This window comes from Hyla sarda, chromosome 2 (assembly GCF_029499605.1).
Source record: "Hyla sarda isolate aHylSar1 chromosome 2, aHylSar1.hap1, whole genome shotgun sequence".
Classification (NCBI taxonomy): Eukaryota; Metazoa; Chordata; class Amphibia; order Anura; family Hylidae; genus Hyla; species Hyla sarda.
The window spans coordinates 209,443,847-209,464,373 of NC_079190.1; the positions used below are offsets into that span (position 1 = coordinate 209,443,847).

Consider the following 20,527-nt stretch of genomic DNA (forward strand, 5'->3'; position numbering starts at 1 on the left):
TCTTTACAATTGTGCTCATCTGCTGTTCTAACTCCTGGCGATAATTACCATTGCGATGACATAAATCTTGATGATGACAATCCATATCACTGTTTCATCTCCACTTGCATTGTAGCTGCTTTCAGTTTTTTTTGTAGAGGTCTAGCATAATAGTGAAAAGGCTAGACAATTCTCACAATAAACAATAGACAACTGAAAAGTTTTCAGGTTAGCAAGCACTGCTTATCTCACAAGCTAGCCTGTTCCACCAAAGTTTACCCTGAAAAAGCTGATGACAGAATAATTTCACTAGACAGATCTTTTGCACCCTGAGCCTCTTGAATACTTTCAGCTAGAACGCTCCCACAACTCTCCATTAAAAAAAAAGAAATAAATGAGAAGCACCACTCGGATTTCAGGATATTATAGACATTTTCTGTTAAAGGAATGTGAGATCTATTCAATATTCCCATCTAAATCCTTGTCTATTTCAACAAGAGGTCTTTGGTAATAAATGAATATCTCTTTAGCCTGTTTAGAGGGCTGGAATACACGCTGAAAAAATGTTGTGTAGACCAGCGCACTAAGGCACTTGATCACATGCAGCAGAAAGGAACACATGGAGGACAGCTGACTGGACTACAAAGGGGTATTTGGGTGAGTTCCCAATTCCTTATCTAGATAACAGAGATTGGACTTTTAGTTTGTTTACCCATGTCACATTCAAATTACTTTATTAATCAATTTCATTACACAACATCTTGTAACATATTCTCAAAATTTACCCGGTCATAGATGCCTATCTTATCGATGTTACTCAAAATATAGGAATTCATGATACCATAAACAGATTTGAGTTGCATTTAAGAAAGGGTTCTACTTTATGAACAATTGTTGAAGGTGCACTGGGAAATTACAAGAATTGTCACAATTATACTTGTTTTCCCCCAAAAAAAATTTTGTGTGAAAAATGTAAAATTTTTTTAATTGCTGGTTTAATATTTTGTTTTCCGTATTAGTTTTCTTTTTTGTATTGAGCTTTAAAAGTTACTAGTAAAAGTCCTATAAAATAATGTCTTTGACTTTAGTTATTTCCTGTGTATCAGTTGGGATAGTTATTTAAATGGGAAAATAATGTAAGATGCTCCAAAGATTTTGTCAGGTTTCTGAAGATTATATTATTGCTGCATTTTAGTGTTCGTATTATGGACAAAATACTTAGTTACCACCTGCTGGTCTACTGAACTGGACTGTGTCTAAATTCAGTTCAGTAAGAGACTTTGGGGACAGAGTCTTGCGCAACACAGTTTCCGCTGCTGACATTTTGACACGTTCCCCCTAAAAATGTACAAAATTGCAGCACGACATGTCAACATCCCATCTGGGGTCCCATTTAATTTAGTGGTCCAAACATAACCAGCTAGTGACTATCTTTGATCCTCTTTCTGCATGGATACGCTTATTTAGTGGAACTTAAAAAAATTGTCTCTCTTGCTATTAAATACTGCTAAATAAATGTGGAAATACGGGAAATAGCCTGAATATACTCAGTCGCTATATTGCACAATGTATTGTTGGGATATAGTGCATTATTGATGTGAGAAGCTAGTCACTATATATATATATATATATATATATATATATATGTGTGTGTGTGCATTTAAACGATAGATAGATAGCTATTTTGAAGGTTGTTCTATAGTATACAAACTAATTTAAAAAAAACTGATCAGCAGCATGGTGAACTTTAAAGAGACAACTACATAAAAAGATGTTGGAAGTATTTAGGTAAACTGATATATTTTTAGCATCACTTAAGTTAGGTCATTTGTCAGAAATCAGAAATCTGTAACCACAGATTATTTGGATGTTACTATACAATTTGTACATATGATTCCTTTTTAGAACTGGCAAGGCAGTCTTTGCTACAAAGTTTCCCTCTTTAACATGCAGCCATAGATGCCATCTGCTACGCATTCATCTGTGATTTATACGGTGTTGATTCCTGTAGAAAGGGACGATAGAACATTCATTAAAGGAACCAATAATATTTATGAATCATGTCACTGCATTTAACAGTCTCTCATCTATACCTGCGCTTCAGTAAACTGGTCCATTCAACACCTTTTTTGTTCCTGTCTAACTTTAATTACCTGTAAAGAGAAGTTAAATTATGTGGGGACAGCGGCTGATTCCATTAGATGTCTAGAAGGGATTAATTACATTTTTATTAGTTTTAGGCAAAAGTAAAACCGCATTACACTTAGTAAATTAGAACAATTCCCTTTAATTAAATGTTCTTTTTAATTAGCATATGGATGGGCCACATATCCTTTGAAATGAGAAGGGAGGAGGTCATTCAGTCTGTGGTCCAGTCTGTCTGTTCTTGTAATTACCTTTTTAACAAAGGGAAATTGACAGACTGGGATGAATAAATTAGAATTTGGCATATCTGCAATTTCTTTTCAATGGAACTATCCTAATACCCTACTGAAAGAAGAAAATAAATTGATGTTGTTTTGTTTTCTATTTAATTGCAATTGCATTGTGGAAATAATAACGTGTTTGGCAGTAGATTCATACCTCAAGTCAGGGCAGCAACATAACTTACTAAAGCTTTATTCTTGTTATGAAGATACCTTTCAAATTACTCTAACCGCTCCATAGCTCTTGCTCCAGTGTGATGATAACAATAAATAACACATTTGCATTTATATAGCACCTTTTATCCAAATGGATACCCAGAATGCTTTGCAAGTCTCATACTTGAGAATAATATTTCAGATGCAGGGTGCTTAGCGGTTTGGCCTACAATCTGATTAACATAGCGTGCACAACAGCATATAAAGGAGCACAATAGCAAGAGGAACTTTTCTTTCAAACCAGGACAGGTGATGTAGCATGTTCTTACAGTCAGTGGCATATCAATATTTCAAACAATCAAGATGTGAAATTTACATTCAGGAGAGCTTCGCAGTTGATGGGACTCTCTGTTTCAATAAGAGTTTTCGGGGGGAAATGGCATTATGGTGATTGAGATGTCCATGCTGCAACCGAGTAAATGGAGACTTGAACGCAAAATAGAATAATTCACAAAGTAAAATGTACTGTAAAAGAATGTATTCAAGGTCTCTATAGATCATATGAATGCTTTTCTAAATATTTCAGGCTTCTACAAGTCATGGGGAATGTGGTCTGCAGATATCTGTTCAGACTGTTATGAGACAATGACACTAATAACTCATCATAAAAATCACCTGGTATATTACTAAAACTTAAACAGGAATGTCCCGTAGCCATAACCCAGTACCTGGATGGACATAACCTTATTTAAAAGGATACCTGGTGATTTTTCCTTCATAGTGATAAGGCAGAAGAGAACTGAGAATGGATAACAATTAGAGATGGGTAAAATTTTAAAAGATTTGATTAGGCCGATTTGTATAGGTTCAATCCAAATATATTTGAGCGAATCCCTATTAAAAACGTCTGTTTCCGGGCTACAGAGAGCCTCAATAGGGGTGTAGAACACTTTGCCTTGCTGTAAAACGCATAGGGAGTGTGCTGGGGTAGTGAAATAAGACTCAGTATTACAGTATGCAGTATGCAGATTACAGGCGTCGCTATTAGAATCACCGCCACAGAGTGGCACAATGACATGAGTCTGGATGTGGCAGCAGGGTCGGGAGACCATATGGCATCACAATTGAAGAGATTAAAGAGATTTTTGAGATGTCAATTAAACAGTTTAAAGAGATTAACGAGTTTAAGGTGCAACCAGCAGCATGAGATCTTATGGCCGCACAATGACACAGTCTGGAAATGCCCATCTTTTGCAATGGCTGCCGAATATATAGGGTTGTGACATCACAAGGCTGGCTGGTGTGATTCAAGGTGAATCTTTGTCAGCTTCGATTCCCCTATCTCTAATAAACATCACCAGTCAATTCTTGGTACTGCTATTTTATCATGTACTTTTTAAAATGTACTTTTTTTCAAAGAGCACAGCGATGTGAAAATCCCTCTGATGTGAATATTGTAAATAATGTATATCTAATGTTTTTCCCCAATATACATTTTCAATCAAGCATTTAGTTGATGGAAACTGGGGCCTCAACACGCAGAACAAAATAATGCCTTAGCCTTATCAGAGAGGTCAAAATTATGCCTGAGCCTAGCCACCTATAGTAAAAGTTCATGTAAACATAAAAATAATGCTACATTTTTATTCAGCTTGTCTACTGTTCTCTGTGCAACTTGTAATCATTTTTGTGAAAATTGGCTTGTACTCTCTTTCTCCTCACAGTACTAGACAACTGCTCTCTTACAGTTACACTTACAGATACATTCACTAATACCAAAGAACTACTAGTCAAACTGAATACACGTTAGACCTAACAAAGGCTCTTATGGCATGAACCTTATAATGAAGGCAACTGGTTTAGTAATACCAGAATGCAGAAGCTCAAGGACGCTCATTCCCAGGAAAGTCCGATGGTACATATCCAAGTCAGCAACAAAAATCATGGGGAAGAAACAATGCAATTCTCAATCTTACCCCATCCAGCATTGGTGTATATAAGATATACTGCTATGTAGTAATGGAGATGCATACTCACAATGAGACCCTGTACAAATACATAGGAATTCCGTAGAAGGAGACAAGTTTATTGTTAATTTGCATCTAAAAGTAGCAATGCCTTTCCCTATACAGTCCAGCAGAAATGCTACTTACAGGTGCTGACAAAAGGCAGCAGAGCAGCTAGGAACCCTGCAGTGGCAGGGACTCAGGTGATTTCCCAGTAATGCTGTGCGCTTGTGGTAGCACAACGTCTTCCACTCCTCATGTCCATATAGTAGAAGTGAGAATTGGAGAGAGACGTTGGCACTACCGCAAACACACAGTGTGGCCAGATACATAACATGTATTTTTGTACATTAGTCTAAGATGAATACATCAATGAATGGAGGAATGACTTAAAGGGGTATTCCAGGATTTTCTTTATATTTGACTATGATACAGGGGCTGAAAAGTTAGTGTAGTATAACTTTATAATAATATAGTGTCTGTACCTGTGTGTGACTGTTTTCTCACAATTCTTATGTGATTTTCACTGTGATTTTTTATCAGCATACAAAATTACTGTTGTCTCAGATTTTTCCCAGCTTGCAATGCGGCCAAGACCTGACTCACTCGTCAGTTGATGACAGGGAGCCTGTCTGCTTCAATGGGTGGAGTGATCACTTTGTGGGAGAGGGATCAATCTGCAACTATTGCAACAGCTGTAGGCACCCTGATTGAAAACCACAGGTCTTTTGATGGATGCAGCTAATTTATGTTTCAATGGGTGGGGTGGCTGATGTGTGGGAGGGAGGTAAATGGAATTGTGGGATTTGTAGTCAAAAAAAGAAAAGCCAAACAGGAAATACCAGTCCACAAAAAGCTAACCACAGTGCAATGGTAATCTCACAACATTTATCCATTTAGCCCCAAGACAAGTGCAGGTCCTTCCTAAGCATATCCATTACTGTCTGCCAGGTACGTACTAAAATCACCTTATGGTGGATCACAAAAAACTAACAAATTGCCAGTTTCTACAGAGAGACAGACAGTCTCAAAGCTGTACAGGCTGAGTGTCTCTGGTTGTGGAATCAGATTGGCACAAATCCACAAGCCCAAGAAGAACATCCTGTATCAAAAGTGCAACTAGAAGGCTTTGGAGGATGAGGCTCAGTCCCTGCAGGACTGCTCACTAGTGACACTCTCTTCAGGTCAACTTTGATCTTCCTGGACTTTCGCTTTATGTAGGGGAATTGCCTCTATCCTTAAAGTGTCACTATCTGTCAGTAATATTACTTGTGGATAGATATATACATAGATATTTGACAAATAGATAGAACCCAGATTTTGTCTGTTGATATTTCTCTATCGAATGACCTATCAAGGAAGCATAACTCTAAATATATATATATATATATATATATATATATATAGATAAAGATATTTAGCTAAAAACCATGTGCTAGTAATATTATACTGAATTATAAGTAATAGATGAGTTTATCAAGGTATAGGTTGAAATGCAGCTCTGAATTTGTTTTTGCTTTAATGTTAACTGTACTATCTATGTATGCTTTGTATGCTTATCTCTTGTTAATATGTGCTGAATGCCTGCCAGGAGAGATTGCTGTTAGGCACAAGTTTATTTAATATTTGTGCATATTCTGTACAGTAAGTCTGCTGTTTTATTTAGCTCTAGCTATCCTCGAAGTCTTAGTCTTTTAACTTAGGACTTGATGATGTACGCTTCACTGTCGGGGAACCTCAGTCTTCCAGTATCCCAAAGTGGACCCTATAAGGATTGAGGAAGTAGAGATCTGTTATCCTATTTATGTCAAGTCTTCTTAACTGAAGGGACATAAGTTGTGATGGGTAAATTGATCTTCCAAAAAAAAAGATAACTGACCCCTAACACTACAAATCATAGTTCTGTTTCTAAGTATAGGGTTAGACCAGCAGAGACCAGAAGTAATGTCATATAAGGGGTATATGCCAATTGAAAGCTTAAATCTTAAAAAAACAACTATATAAAAGGGCTGTATCTGGTGCAGAGCTGCAAAAACGAAAACTTCATTTTTCCCCCTACCATTTATGCCTGCAAAAAGGCCTACATTTTAGCCTAAATGTATGCCAGCTCCAAGCAGGCATATATTTTTTCAAAGGTGCCAGATGCACCTAATTTATTGGGAGGCCTGCGCCTCTCAATAAATGCAGTGCAGTGGACGTAGGTGGGATTTTACACAAGACCAGTATATGACACACCCCAATGTTTCCAAACAGAGCAGTGGAAAACCATAGCAAAAAAATGGCTCAACAACATAAAGGTTTGGCCACACATTATTTTACACATAAATAATGACCCTTATACATGAAAAGAGCCAAGAGCCATGTGCTTTTTTCACAAGTACATATCTTCAAGCATTTGTCCACATTCTAATACCACTGAGCTTTATTGACCACACATATTTCTATACTTCTTTTTTCCATTTTTTCTTATTGTAGTACTGAGAAACTGCATTCTACACTTCAAAATCTCTGTGTACCTGCATTGTACACTTCATAATTTTCCTACCCGATCCCTGAGGAATTAGACTATCCAGAAGAAATGTGTTGGTACTGAATTGTAGGGTACTGCACAAGAAGGTTAAACGAGGCCAGGGTAATTAATTTCAGGGCAAGTCTGCAGACAGTCCCAGGACATTCCTTGTAGGAATTCATACAACTATCTCTTAGTGAGACAGAAATTAACACCTTAAAGGGGTTATCCACCATAAGGGGATTTTAGTACGTACCTGGCAGACACTAATGGACATGCTTAGGAAGGATCTGCGCTTGTCTTGGGGCTGAATGGCTATGTTGTGAGATTACCATGACAATGTGGCTAGCTTTTTGTAAACTGGTATTTCCTTTTTGAGTTTTCTTCTTTGCCTACAAATCCCATAATTCCATTTTCCTCCCTCCCACACATCAGCCACCCCACCCATTGAAACATAAATGAGCTGCATCCATTCAAAAGACCTGAGGTTTTCAGTCAGGGTGCCTACAGCTGTTGCATTATTTGAAGATTGATTTCACTCCAACCAAGCAATCGCTCCACCCATTGAATTAGATAGGCTCCCTGTCATCAGCTGACTAGTGAGGTCAGGTCTCGACCACATTGCAACCTGGGGAAAATCTGAGACAACAGTCATTTTGTATGCTGTTAAAAATAAATATTGGGGTGAAAATCACATAAGAATTGTGAGAAAACTGTCACACACAGGTGCAAACACTATATAGTAACATAGTTTATAAGGTCGAAAAAAGACCAAAGTCCATCAAGTTCAACCTATAGCCCTAATGCGTCCCTACTGAGTTGATCCAGAGGAATGCAAAAAAACCTCATACTCGAGATAAAAATTCATTCCTGACTCCAAATATGGCATCAGAATAGATCCCTGGATCCACCTTCTGTCCATATAGATCTAGAATCCATAACCTGTAATGTTATTCTTCTCCAAAAATGCATCCAGACCCCTTTTAAATTCTTTTACAGAGTTCACCATTACCACATCCTCCGTGAGAGAATGCCACAGTCTCACTGCTTTTACAGTAAAGAACCCCGCCTGTGCTGGTGTAGAAACCTTCTTTCCTCAAGACCCAGAGGATGACCCCTTGTTATAGATACAGTCCTGGGTATAAATAGATCATGGGAGAGATCTCTGTAAGGTCCCCTGATATATTTATACATAGTTATTTGCTCTCCCCTAAGCCTTCTTTTTTCTAAACTAAATAACCCTAATTCTAATAATCTTTGTGGGTACTGTAGTCCTTCCATTCCCCGTATTACCCTGGTTTCCCATCTTTGAACCCTCTCCAGCTCCACTATATCTTTCTTGTACACTGGTGCCCAGTACTGTACACAGTATTCCATGTTTGGTCTGACTAGTGATTTGTACAGCAGTAGAATTATTTCCTTGTCGTGGGCATCTATGCCCCTATTGATGCACCCCATGATTTTATTTGCCTTGGCAGCAGCTGCCCGACACTGGTCGCTACAGCTAAATTTACTGTTAACTAAGACCCCTAAGTCCTTTTCCTCATCAGTTGTCCCAAGTGTTCTCCTAATTAATACATAATCCCAGCCTGGATTTTTATTCCTCATGTGTATTACCTTACATTTATCAGTGTTTAACCTTATGTGCCCCTTCCCAGCGCAAACCTCCATCCTATCCAGATCCATTTGTAACAGTGCACTTTCCTCTATAGTGTTTACCGCTTTACAGAGTTTAGTATCATCTGCAAAGATTGCTACTTTACTATTCAACCCCTCTACAAGGTCATTATTATCTCCTTAAGGATGCAGGACGTACTCAAACGGCCCCTTTTCCGAGTCCTTAAGGACTCAGGACGTTTGAGTACGTCCTGTCACATCCCGGCCCCCGCCGCTAGCCGGAGGGGAGCCAGTGCCCGATGCCTGCTGAAATCGCTCAGCAGGCATCGCGGCATATCGCCCAGGGGGGGTCATGATGACCCCCCATGTCGGCGATGGCCGCAGATCGCAGGACAATTAAGTCCAGCGATCTGCGGCAGATTCCGGGTCAATCGGGTCTCCAGTGACCCGGAATTACAGGCTGTTCGGGGCCGTCTCTGACGGCCCCGAACAGCCAGAGCCAGCAGGGGTGAGGTGGCCGACCAATCAGGGCACCTGCTGCGGGTGTCACTCCCGCAACCCGCTCCGCCCCTCTTCCGGAGCATGTGAGCGGGTGCGGGATGTGGACCCCGGGAGCTGGGGACCCCGATCCCCGGCAACAATGTTAGGATCGGGGCCCCAGGAGCGGCGGCAGCGGGACTGACCTGTGCCCGGAGCAGCAGCAGCAGGAGGTGAGTGACAGCCTCCTGCTGTTGCTTAGCAACAGCTCCCAGCATGCAAAAAGGGCATGCTGGGAGCTGTAGTTATGCAACAGCAGGAGGCAGACCACAACAAATCCCAGCATTCCCTTATGGGCATGCTGGGACTTATAGTTTTGCAACAGCTGGAGGCACATTTTTTCTATGGAAAAGTGTACCTTCAGCTGTTGTATAACTGCAACTCCCAGCTTGCACAATCAGCTAAAGTGCATGCTGGGAGTTGTAGTGGTGCATCTGCTGGTTGCATAACTACAACTCCCAGCATGCCCATTGGCTGTCGGTGACTGCTGAGAGTTGTAGTTTTACAACAGCTGAAGGCACACTGGTTGTGAAACACTGAGTTAAGTAGCAAACCAGTGTGTCTCCAGCTGTTGAATAACTACAATCCCCAGCATCCCCAGCCAAAGTAGTATGCCTCCAGCTGTTGCATAACTACAAGACCCAGCATGCCCTTCCGCTGTCCGTACATGCTGGGGGTTGTAGCTTTTGCAACAGCTGAAGGCACACTGGTTGCAAAACACTGAGTTTGTTACCAAACTCGGTGTTTCACAACCAGTGTGCCTCCAGCTGTTGCAAAACTACAACTCCCAGCATGCACTGATAGACAATACATGCTGGGAGTTGTAGTTTTGCAACAGCTGGATGTTTCTCCCCCCCAATGTGAACGTATAGGGTACACTCACATGGGCGGAGGTTTACAGTAAGTATCTGGCTGCAAGTTTGAGCTGCGGCAAATTTTCTGCCGCAGCTCAAACTGCCAGCGAGAAACTACTGTGAACCCCCGCCCGTGTGACTGTACCCTAAAAACACTACACTAAACCAAAATAAAATGATAAGTAAAAAACACTACATATACACATACCCCTACACAGCCCCCTCCCCAATAAAAATGAAAAACGTCTGGTACGCCACGGTTTCCAAAACAGCACCTCCAGCTGTTGCAAAACAACTACTTCCAGTATTACCAGACAGCCACTGACTGTCCAGGCATGCTGGGAGTTATACAACAGCTGGAGGCACCCTGTTTGGGAATCACTGGCATAGAATGCCCCCATGTCCACCCCTATGCAATCCCTAATTTAGGCCTCAAATGAGCATGGCGCTCTCACTTTGGAGCCCTGTCGTATTTCAAGGCAACAGTTTAGGGTCACATATGGGGTATCGCCGTACTCGGGAGAAATTGGGCTTTAAATTTTGGGGGTATTTTCTGCTTTTACCCTTTTTAAAAATGTAAAATTTTTGGGAAAAGAAGCATTTTTGGTAAAAAAAATTTTTTTTTACATATGCAAAAGTCGTGAAACACCTGTGGGGTATTAAGGTTCACTTAACCCCTTGTTACGTTCCCCGGCGGGTCTAGTTTCCAAAATAGTATGCCATGTGGGATTTTTTGCTCTTTGATACCATAGGGGCTTCCTAAATGCGGCATGCTCCCAGAGCAAAATTTGCTTTCAAAAAGCCAAATGTGACTCCTTCTCTTCTGAGACCTGTAGTGCGCCAGCAGAGCACTTTTCACCCCCATATGGGGTGTTTTCTGAATCGGGAGAAATTGGGCTTCAAATTTAGGGGGGGTATTTTCTGCTATTACCCTTTTTAAAAATGTAAAACTTTTGGGAAACCAAGCATTTTAGGAAAAAAAATGTTAATTTTTCTTTACATATGCAAAAGTCGTGAATCACCTGTGGGGTATTAAGGTTCACTTTACCCCTTGTTATGTTCCCCAAGGGGTCCAGTTTCCAAAATGGTATGCCATGTGTTTTTTTTTTTTTTTTTTTGCTGTTCTGGCACCATAGGGGCTTCCTAAAGGTGACATGCCCCCCAAAAACCATTTGTCGCTCCTTCCCTTCTGAGCCCTCTACTGCGCCCGCCGAACAATTAACATAGACATATTAGGCATGTCCTTCCTCGAGAAAAATTGGGTTTCAAATACAAGTAAAAATTTTCTCCTTTTTACCCCCTTGCAAAAATTCAAAAATTGGGTCTACAAGAACATGCAAGTGTAAAAAATGAAGATTGTGAATTTTCTCCTTCACTTTGCTGCTATTCCTGTGAAACACCTAAAGGGTTAAAACGCTGACTGAATGTCATTTTGAATACTTTCGGGGGTGCAGTTTTTATAATGGGGTAATTTGTGGGGTATTTCTAATATGAAGACCCTTCAAATCCATTTCAAACCTGAACTGGTCCCTGAAAAAAAGTGAGTTTCAAAATTTTGTGAAAAATTGGAAAATTGCTGCTGAACTTTGAAGCCCTCTGGTGTCTTCCAAAAGTAAAAAACGTCAATTTTATGATGCAAACATAAAGTAGACATATTGGAAATGTGAATAAAAAAAATTATTTGGAATATCCATTTTCCTTACAAGCAGAGAGCTTCAACGTTAGAAAAATGCAAAATTTTCTAAATTTTCATAACATTTTGGGATTTTTCACCAAGAAAGGATGCAAGTTACCACAAAATGTTACCACTATGTTAAAGTAGAATATGTCACGAAAAAACTATCTCGGAATCAGAATGATAACTAAAAGCATTCCAGAGTTATTAATGTTTAAAGTGACAGTGGTCAGAATTGCAAAAAATGGCCGAGTCCTTAAGGTGAAAAAGGGCTCAGTCCTTAAGGGGTTAAATATATTAAATAGAATAGGACCCAAGACTGACCCCTATGGTATCCCATTAGTAACAGTCACCCAATCAGAATAAGTACCATTAATAACCACCCTTTGTTTCCTATCACTGAGCCAGTTATTTACCCACTTGCACATATTTTCCCCCAGTCCAAGCATTCACATTTTATGCACCAACCTTTTATGAGGCACTGTATGAAATGCTTTGGAAAAATCCATTTATACGACATCCAGCGATTGCCCTTGGTCCAGTCTGGAGCTCACCTCCTCATAAAAGCTGATCAGGTTAGTTTGACAGGACCGATCCCTCATAAAGCCATGCTGATATGGAGTCTTACATTTAACTTTATCAAGGTACTCCAAAATAGCATCTCTTAGAAAACCCTCAAACAATTTACATACAACAGAGGTTAAACTAACAGGGCTATAATTTCTGGGGTCACCTTTTGACCCCTTTTTAAATATTGGCAACACATTTGCCATGCACCAGTCCTGGGGAACAGTCCCTGTTACTATAGAGTCCCAGAATATAAAAAATAGGGGTCTGTCTCTTACATTACTTAATTCCTTTAGAAAACGGGGGTGAATGCCATCTGGACCTGGCGATTTTTCTATTTAGATTTTTTGTAGCCGGCACTGTACTTCTTCCTGGGTTAGACAGGTGACCTGTACTGTGGAGTTTACCTTATCTTGCTGTATTTCACCTGGCATTCCATTTTCCTCGGTGAACACAGTGGAGAAGAATTTGTTTAATATTTTAGCTTTTTCCTGATCCCCGTTTATAAATTTCTTCCTCATCATTTTTTAAAGGGCCAACATTTTCATTATTAACCTTTTTGCTAGTTATATAGTTAAAAAACATTTTGGGGTTAGTTTTATTCTCTTTGGCAATGAGTCTTTTTGTATCTATTTTTGCGTCTTTTTTTTTTTTTTTTTTTACATATGTTACATTTTTCTCTATTGCTTTTTAATGCTTCTTCACTGCCATCCTGTTTTAGTAGTTTAAAGGGATACTCCAGCGGAAAACTTTTTTTTTTTATTAATTAACTGGTGTAAGAAAGTTAAAAAGATTTGTAAATTACTTCTATTAAAAAATCTTAATCCTTCCAGTACTTATTAGATGCTGAATACTACAGAGAACAAAGGTTATCTTTTTGGAACACAGAGCTCCCTGCTGACATCATGATCACAGTGCTCTCTGCTGACATCTCTGTCCATTTTAAGAACTGTCCAGAGTAGGAGAAAATCTCCATAGCAAACATATGCTGCTCTGGACAGTTCCTAAAATGGACAGAGATGTCAGCAGAGAGCACTGTGGTCATGATGTCAGCAGAGAGCTCTGTGTTCCAAAAAGAAAACCATTTCCTCTGTGGTATACAGACCCTAAATAGTACTGGAAAGATTAAGAGTTTTTAATAGAAGTAATTTACATATCTGTTTAACTTTCTGGCACCAGTTGATTTTCCATGGGAGTACCCCTTTAAATGCTTTATTTGTGTCATTTATTGCCCCCTTAACCTTTTTTAGTCATCCATATTGGTTTTCTTTTATTTCTGACCCTTTTATTCCAATAAGGTGAGAATTTATAGTGAGAATTTAAGATATTTTTAAAAGTTTCCCATTTAGTGTCAGTATTCATGTTTTTGAGGAGATAATTTCAAATTATATTGTTAAGGGCTTCTCTGAGTTGATCAAACTTTGACTTCCTAAAGTTCATTGTTTTTGTGGCCCGTCGAGAGATTCCCTTATTGAAGAACAAGCTATAATGTATTATATTATGATCATATGTACTAGGTGTCCTTCTACTTGCACATTAGTTACTCTGTCAGGTCTGTTGGTTAATATTAAGTCTAGTAGGGCGCCCCCTCTGGTCGGGCTCTGCACCATTTGGCACAGATAATTGTCTTTAGCTATAGTCATAAACCTGTTTCCTTTATGAGATTCACAGGTCTCAGTCTCCCAGTTTATATCAGGATAGTTAAAGCCCCCCATTATTATCACATCATTCTTGTTTATTTGCCTCATTAATTGATCTTCTGGTTCTTCCATTATGTTTGGTGGCATATAGCAAACCCCTATCAGAATTTTTTTTATTATAATCTCCATATATTTCTACCCATAATGACTCCACATTATCGTTTCCATCCCATATTATGAACTACACTAACTTTACAGCCCCTGTAGCATAGTCAAATAAAAAATAAATCCTGGAATACCCCTTTAAGGACCCGGCCAATTTAAATTTTTGCCCCTTTGTTTTTTCCTCCACACTCTAAACCATAATGTTTCAATTGTGCACTTACAGATCCATATAAGGGCTTGTTTCTTTTTTGCGTTGCAAATTGTTCTTTGTAATGACATATCTTTTTATGACATAATCTGCAGCTAAACAAAAAATAACTTATTTGTTGGGTGAAATAAAAAAAATTCCATTTTGTAACTTTTGGGGGCTTCCGTTTCTATGCAGTGAACTTTTAGGTAAAAGTGATACCTTATCTTTATTCTGTAGGTCCATACGGTCCCAAGAATACCAAATTTATGTAGGTTTTATTTTACTACATGCACCAAAATAAGTATGTTTAAAATTGTCATCTTCTAACCCCTATAACTTTTTAATTTTTCTGCATACATAGCTATGTGAGGGCTCATTTTTTGCACTGTGGTCTTTAGTTTTTATCTTGGTCTTTTGTTTTGATAGGATTTTTTGTTCACTTTTTATTCATTTTATTATGGTATATGACGTGACCAAAAATGCACAATTTTTTATTACGTGTATGCCATCGACCCTCTGGTTTAACTAACCTTATATTTTGATAGTTGCATACACTGTTTAATGCCATGCATCTGCTCGATCGGCAATGACCGGCATTAACCCTGGGTCCTGACTGCTGATAGCAGTCGGGACCCACCGGGTTTGAAATGTGATCATCTAGAGAGCAGGCTTCAAACCCCAGTAATGGGACCAGGGTGTACAGGTCATTGAGTACCAGGACACAAGGGCCTACCCATATGTTAACCAAGGTTAACATTAGTGACGTTAAAAGATGTTTTGCCCATTCTAATTGCTAACTGCCCCCTTTGAAAAAAAAGGTGTCATGGTCTTCTCTTTCAGTTTTTTGTTGCACTCTTACAGTTAGAGGCTTTCTTTAACCCTTCAAAGCCAACATTTTGGCATTCACGGTAACAAATTCTGCAAGAACCACCTTTTGCTCATCGTTTTTTTTTTTTATCTTAAGATTTTTTTTATTGAGCTTTTCTGTGCGATTTATTGCTTTCCAATATTTAACTTGAGTTAACCCTCAAGGGTTCTGTTGGTTTACTTCTAGCTATATTATAGAGACTTTTTTCCCCCTGTATTAGGACAAAACATTTACAGTTTATCTTACTTAATTTTAAAGATACAAATCTAAACTATTGAAATGTATAACTCTAAGTACTCATAATTCTCCGGGGATATTACAATTTGTTTAAAAAGGCAAAAGATCTAATAAACAAGTTCTCATGAATATATATGAGTGTTCTCTGTAGCTGAATTTACAATAACATTTTAAGGCAACATTTGTTTTATTGATTCTGAATCACTGTTAGCAAGTCCATTGTGTTTTGCAAAACAACGTATGTTAATATCTTCTTCTTCATTTATTTATGTGAGCTTAAGTAAGAAATCCAACTTAAAGAGCGCCTCCAGAAGTTTCTGCGTTTACGGAAAGTAGTTTGTTCACGATATACACTCTATGGTTGACTTTATTCAATTCTTCATATATTGTAGCATTGACTACCAATTATCAATGAAAGAATGTGGAAGACAGAATAGGCTCCTAGGCTCTTAGAGTCTCGCTGTATGTCTCCTATTGATTTTAATGGAATTGATTTTGCTGATGATTTGCATTCTGGGAAGTTTACTCATTGCCACAGGTACCATTCAGCATTTTAACCACATCGCCCACTGCACTTAAGGAGCCAAACTGAGCTTTTAAAATGTATTGGCTTTTTTTCTAATAAAAACAAGCAGAACTAAGAACATAGCCCTGGGCTATAAAGTTGCATTTACACTTGATTCGGGAGATCTGTCCTCCTGTTGGGTATTTTCCTCAAAAAATTGGAACAGGTACCAGGAAAAAGGATAAAAAAATGTTTTACATTTTATTGAGAATGTTTTCTTTTGATTCTTCTTCGTTCTAGGAACCATTTCCATTTTTTTAATGAAAAAATACATACAGGTGAACAATATTTCCCTCACATAGAAATAGTTACACACCAGGTTGAATAAAATAAATAACTGTGTTGGTAGAAAAATTCATAGCTTCATGTATTGATTCATATTGATGTACGAATAACCTTTTCGCCGTGTCCCCTGGTCCTTTGTACAGTCCTTGGAATAAATAAATTACATGTCTTGTTCTTTGTATTGACTATTCATACAGTATATTTATTTATAATAATAAGATCATATCTAAGGTTTTTTTTTATCTTCAACTGTACATCATGTGTTACCAAGCAAACAATTAAATAATTCACTTTCTAAATAATTAAAATTTTTGTAAACAAGATTTTGAATTTTCCTTAGTTTAAGTGTTGTTCTTCTAAAACAATTACTTACGCTATTAAGCAAACCCAATAGTGTGACATGTTTTATGCTCTGTTTACAATTGACTTTTCTGTACTGTTTCCATGGTTTTGCTATACTTAAAAAATTACAAAAAAATAGCAAATTTCTTTTTTTTTTTTTTTTTTTTTTGTATTTCAGGGTTAGTGATAAACCAAAATGTTAATCCCCTTAAAGGGGTACTCCAATGGAAAAACATTTTTTAAGCAAACCCAATAGTGTGACATGTCTTAATGTTCTGTTTACAATTGACTTTTCTGTACTGTTTCCATGGTTTTGCTATACTTAAAAAATTACAAAAAAATAGCAAATTTCTTTTTTTTTTTTTTTTTGTATTTCAGGGTTAGTGATAAACCAAAATGTTAATCCCCTTAAAGGGGTACTCCAATGGAAAAAAAATTTTAAGCAAACCCAATAGTGTGACATGTCTTAATGTTCTGTTTACAATTGACTTTTCTGTACTGTTTCCATGGTTTTGCTATACTTAAAAAATTACTAGAAATAGCAATTTGTTTGTATTTGGGTATTTGGGTTAGTGATAAGTTATTCCAGTGGAAAACATTTTTTTTAAATCAACTGGTGACAGAAAGTTAAACAGATTTGTAAATTACTTCTATTTAAAAATAGTAATCCTTCCAGTACTTATCATCTGCTGTATGCTCCACATGAAGTTATTTGCTTTTTGAATTTCTTTTCTGTCTGATCACAGTTCTCTGACACCTCTGTCCAGAGCAGGAGAAAATCCCCATAGCTCAGACTGGAAAGAATCACACAACTTTATGGGGAGCATACAGAAGCTGATAAGTACTAGAAGGATTAAAATAGCAGAATGTACAAATCTGTATAACTTTTTGGTACCATTTGATTTAAAAACTGTTTTTATTTTTGCTCTGTTTTACACTAAGAATGAGACCATTTTTATTTATCTGACTCAGTATATACACTTGATGACAGAAGGTCATGATCTCAACGATATCTCTGTAGGAGAGGACTAAAATATTTAAAGGTGGCAACTCAGGTACTAATATTTCCAGGTAATATTTTTTTTTTTTAGAGAAAAACACTTCTTAATTGTCATTTTAGTCTAGATATGCATAGGTATTATATGTGTTGTTGTTTTTAGTTGGAGGTTTAATGAAACATTTCAATGAATGCTTTGGAGACAAGTATCTATGATTTTATATGACTCTCAAGTTGAAGTTTCAAGCACTTGTTCTGCTCATTAGTTTAACCTAGGATGACATCTACTGCAAAATTTGTTTTTGTGCTAATTGTTATGCTGTTTAGAGAGCGGTAAAGCTACCTGTTTGGTGTCTTCATTCAGTCCAATTTAACCGTGTTTAATTAAAAAACTACTTAATTATGCAATTAGTTTAATAGATTAAACACAGAGCAATGGACTTTAAACCTCTCATCAGTGAACTTCTATTGCCTCATCTGTTGCACAAGCGAGTACATGTAATTAAACAGCGCCAATTTGTGCACAGAATCCTGCATCATTATTCAGATGCAGGGTATTTCCCAGTGGCATGGCTCATACAATTTAGATTGTAATTTTAGCCTAAATTAGAAATTTACCTCAAGAAGTTTGTGTAAATTTTCAGAAGGCAGAGATGTGCAGTAGTCTAGAACTGCCACAAAATAATTTAACCCCTTAAGGACCAGGGGTTTTTCCGTTTTTGCACTTTGGTTTTTTCCTCCTTACCTTTAAAAAATCATAACCCTTTCAATGTTGCACCTAAAAATCCATATGATGGCTTATTTTTTGCACCACCAATTCTACTTTGTAATGACATCAGTCATTTTACTCAAATATCTACAGCGAAACGGAAAAAATTCATTGTGAGACAAAATTGAAAAAAGCGCCATTTTGTAATTTTGGGGGCTTCTATTTCTACGCAGTAAATCTTTCGGTAAAAATGACACATTCTCTTTATTCTGTAGGTCCATAAGATGAAAATGATACCCTACTTATATAGGTTTGATTTTGTCGTACTTCTGAAAAAAATCATAACTACATGCAAGAAAATTTATACGTTTAAAATTGTCATCTTCTGACCCCTATAATGTTTTTATTTTACCACGTATGGGGAGGTATGAGGACTCTTTTTTTGCGCCTTGATCTGAAGTTTTTAGCGGTACCCTTTTTGTATTGATCGGACTTGTTGATCACTTTTTATTCATTTTTTAATGGTATAAAAAGTGACCAAAAATACACTATTTTGGACTTTGGAATTTTTTTGCGCGTACGCCATTGACCATGCGGTTTAATTAATTATATATTTTTATAATTCGGACATTTCTGCACCCTTTTTCACCATTAGGACTGAGCCCTTTTTCGCAATTATGACCACCGTCACTTTACGAATTAATAACGCGAAAACGCTTTTACCGAATATTCTGATTCTGAGATTGTTTTTTCGTGACATATTCTACTTTATTTTGGTGGTAAATTTTCGGCGTTAATTGCATCCTTTTTTTGTGAAAAATCCAAAAATGTCATGAACATTTTGAAAATTTTGCATTTTTCTAACTTTGAAGCTCTCTAATTGTAAGAAAAATGGATATTCACAATAAATTTTGTTTTTCTTCACAAATGCAATATGTCCACTTTATGTTGGCATCATAAAATGGACATACTTTTGCTTTTTGAAAAAATTTGAGTTCTTCAAAGTAGAGCAGCAATTTTCAAAAATTTCATGAAAATTGCTAAATCTGGAGGGACAGATGTTACAGAACTACAACTCCCAGCATGCCTGGGCAGTTGAGGCCTGCTGAGAGTTGTAGTTTGGCAACATCTGGAGGGCTACTGTTTGGGCACCACTGTAACAGTGGTCTCCAAACTGTGACCCTCCAGATGTTGCCAAACTACAACTCCCAGCATGCCCAGACAGCCTTTGGCTGTCTGGGCATGCTGGGAGTTGCAGTTTGGCCCCCCTAGTGGTTGCCATGGTAGAGATCGTTTTACTTTTACTTTCAATTCCCCCCCACCCCCACTGTCGATTCCGTACCTGAGCAAAGATCCAGCAGGCTCCAGCGAAGATCCCAGGTCCCCAGGCATCTTCTCCTGCAGGTACGGCCTCCATCTTCTTCCCAGAGCCCCTCGACATCCAGGGGCGGGCAAAACTGGGGCTTGCCATGGCAACCCCCTGTCCTGCACTGCCATTGGTCAGAACTCCGTTCTGAGTAATGGCAGGGGATAGGAGGAGATAGCAGCTTTGCGACCTCACTCCTATCCTTTAGGCTGATCGGGACTGTTGCTGACAGCTCCAATCAGCCCTATTTTCTGGGTGATCGGCTCACCAGAGACCCCATCAGCCCGGAATTGGAGAAAATCGCATGTCTGAATTGACATGCGATTTTCTCCGATCGCCGACATGGGGGGGGGGGGGGGCTCTTGACCCCCCTGGGCAATGTGCCAGGGTGCCTGCTGAATGATTTCAGCAGGCATCCGGCTCCGGTCCCCAACCGGCTAGCGGTGGGGACCAGATTTCCCACGGGCGTATGGATACGCCCTCAGTCCTTAAGGACTCCGAATGCAGGGCGTATCCATACGCCCTGTGTCCTGAAGAGGTTAATGGGAAAAGGGGGGTGATTTTAACTTTTATTAGGGGAGGTGTTAAATGATCTTTATTCACTTTTTTTTCACTTTTTTTTTGCAGTGTTATAGCTCCCATAGGGACCTATAACACTGCACACACTGATCTTTTACATTGATCACTGGTTTCTCATAGGAAACCAGTGATCAATGATTCTGACACTTGACTGCTCATGCCTGGATCTCAGGCACTGAGCAGTCATTCGGCGATCGGACACCAGGAGGCAAAGTAGGAGACCCTCCTCGTGTCCTACAACTGTTCGGGATGCCGCGA

At 38.5% G+C, this 20,527-nt stretch overlaps 1 protein-coding gene across 1 annotated transcript in view; it reads left to right on the plus strand.

Annotated features, from left to right (window-relative positions):
* Nucleotides 1-301: 301 nt before the first annotated feature.
* LOC130355729 (zona pellucida-like domain-containing protein 1) overlaps nucleotides 302-20,527 on the plus strand; it is a 206,197-nt gene continuing 185,971 nt past the window's right edge. Inside the window, exon 1 of the mRNA XM_056556279.1 lies at nucleotides 302-636. The gene's annotated coding sequence lies outside the window, so the exon portion shown is untranslated. The remainder of the gene's footprint in view (nucleotides 637-20,527) is intronic.